Here is a 2,771-nt window from a genome sequence, read left to right as displayed (position 1 = left end):
GAGAGGTTGCAGAACCTTTAGAAAAAATTTCACATTCATGAATTCTTTTTGTGCGAATATGTTCATACTGCAACTAAACTTCTGTTGTTCTATTATCTCACAGATAGTGAGGGCACATACTACTGCTCAGGATAGACAGCCACCAATACCACCAGTTGCAGGCGAGAGAGGCCAAGGTCGCGGTAGAGGCCATGGCAGAGGTAGAGGTGCAGCTCGCACAACAACTAGGGCAGAACCAGCAGATCCACCAGCTGCCTCGGTTCAGGATCAAGTTCTGGATATAGATGCCCCAGCGGGACCAGCTCAGGCACCAGTTGTGCCTATGGTTATTCTAGGTCTTCAGGAGACCTTTGCTTAAATTCTGACCGTGTGCACCAGTCTTTCTCAGGCGGTCATTGTTTATACTACAACAGCTACTTCCCAGGCCAAGGGAGGAACTCAGACTCTCACCGCCGGCACACCTGAGCAGGTTGTTCAGGGAATTCAGACACTGAGGGCACCACCAGCCTAGCCCGTTGCGCTGCTAGGACTATATGGTTCCAGTCATGATTGATGACAAGAAGCGGAGATTGGAGAGGTTTAGTAGACTTCATCCACTAACTTTTAGTGGTAGAGAGGGCGAGGATGTCGAGGATTTCTTGGACAAGTGTCAGAGGGTTCTTCGTACATCAAGTATTCTAGAGACCAGTGGGGTATCGTTTACTACCTTTTAGTTCTCTGGAACATCCTTTACTTGGTGAGAGGCTTATGAGAGGAGTAGGCCTGCTGGTGCAGCGTCCTTTACCTAGTATAAGTTCTCCATTCTCATCCTAGAGAAGTATGTACCACAGTCCCGCAAAGAGGAGTTGTGCAGACAGTTCAAGCAGTTGTGCTAAGAGGGTATGATTGTGATGCAGTATGAGATGAGATTCTCTGAGTTGGCCTATCATGCTATCTAGATAGTTCCCACGGATAGGGACAGGATCACGAGGTTCGTTGATAGCCTCACCTATCAGCTATGAATTTTTCTTACCAGAGAGAGGGTATCTGGTGCTTCTTTTAAGGAGGTGGTTGACATTATAGAGTCAGTTTGTCTCTAGGATCAGGTTGAGAGGGAGGCCAAGAGGCCTCGGGGATCTAGTAGCTTTGGTGGTGTGCCTTTCGGAGGTCAGTTCCAGCATGGCAAAGGCCGTCCATTCAGACATGCTCAGTCAGCTCGTATAGGTCACCGTGGTGATTCATCTGGCCAGGGTCCTCATAGCTCACATTAGGGCCACCCATCTTTTAGTGCCCTTCCAGCTCAAAGTTTGACTCATGCACCATCACTTCAGGCTCATCTATGTCTGGTTCTTCCAGTGGATATCCCGGTGCTTAGGGCTCTCTTTAGTCCCCATTTCTATTGGCCGGTAGAGGTTACTTTGCGTGTGGAGACTTGGGTCATATCAAGAGGTTATGTCCCCGCCTTTTGGGAGGTTCATCCCAGCAGAGGAGTCAGCCTTCCGCTTCAGCACCAATTACTTCCCCACCCGCCCAGTCAACTCGAGGTGGAGGTCAGTCAACTAGGGTCGCCCTAGAGGGGGCGGCCGATCAGGTGGCGGCCATGCCCGTTTCTATGCACTCCCCGCTAGGCCCGATGCTATTGCTTCAGGTGCTGTGGTCACAAGTATTATCTCAGTTTTTCATAGGGATGCCTCTGTATTATTTGATCCTAGTTCCACTTTTTCATAGGTTTCATCATATTTTGCTCATTATCTGGACACGCCCCGCGAGCCTTTTGTTTCATCTGTTCGTGTATCCACTCCTGTAGGCGATACTATTGTAGTGGACCACGTGTGTCAGTCTTGTGTGGTAACTATTGGGGATTTGGACACCTGAGTAGACCTTTTGTTGCTTAGTATGGTGGACTTTGATGTGATATTGAGTATGAATTGGTTGTCTCCATATCATGCTATTTTGGACTGTCACGCAAAGACGGTGATGTTGGCTATGCCGGGGGTGCCACGGATTGAGTGGCGAGGTTAGATGGATTATGTTCCCAGTAGGGTGGTTTCATTATTGAAGGCCCAACAGAAGGTATCTCGGTGCAGAGACTCCTAGTATTGATTCAGTTCCGATCGTGAGAGATTTCCCTGATGTATTTCCTGCAGTTCTGTCGGGCATGCCGCCGGATAGATATAATGACTTTGGTATTGATTTGGTGCCGGGCACGCAACCCATTTCTGTTCCACTGTATCGTATGGCACCGACAGAGTTAAAAAAATTTGAAAGAGCAGCTTCAGGAACTCCTTCATAAGGGGTTTATTCGGCCTAGTGTGTCGCCTTGGGGTGCACCTGTTCTATTCGTGAAAAAGAAAGATGGTACGATGAGGATGTGCATTGATTACAGGAAATTGAACAAAGTCACAATCAAGAATATGTATCCTTTACCTCGTATTGATGATTTATTTGACCTGCTTCAGGGAGCGAGAGTGTTCTCTAAGAATGATCTCCGGTTAGGGTATCACCAGTTGAAGATCAGGGACTCGGACATTCTTAAGACAGCTTTCAGGACCCGATACGTTCTTTATGAGTTACTTGTTATGTCTTTTGGGGTGACCAATACCCCAACAACGTTCATGCATTTGATGAACAACGTGTTTCGTCCTTATATCGACTCGTTTGTTATTGTATTCATTGATGATACTGATGAGACCCAAGTGGTCGTTTCATACTGTCATATCACTAGATTCATTGATGTTATGGCGCATCATATCATTGTTTTAGGCTAGTTTTCATGGCATTGCGAGCCCGTG

This window comes from Nicotiana sylvestris, chromosome 3 (genome assembly GCF_000393655.2).
Source record: "Nicotiana sylvestris chromosome 3, ASM39365v2, whole genome shotgun sequence".
Taxonomy (NCBI): domain Eukaryota; kingdom Viridiplantae; phylum Streptophyta; class Magnoliopsida; order Solanales; family Solanaceae; genus Nicotiana; species Nicotiana sylvestris.
Note: the sequence above shows the minus strand (reverse complement) of the source record.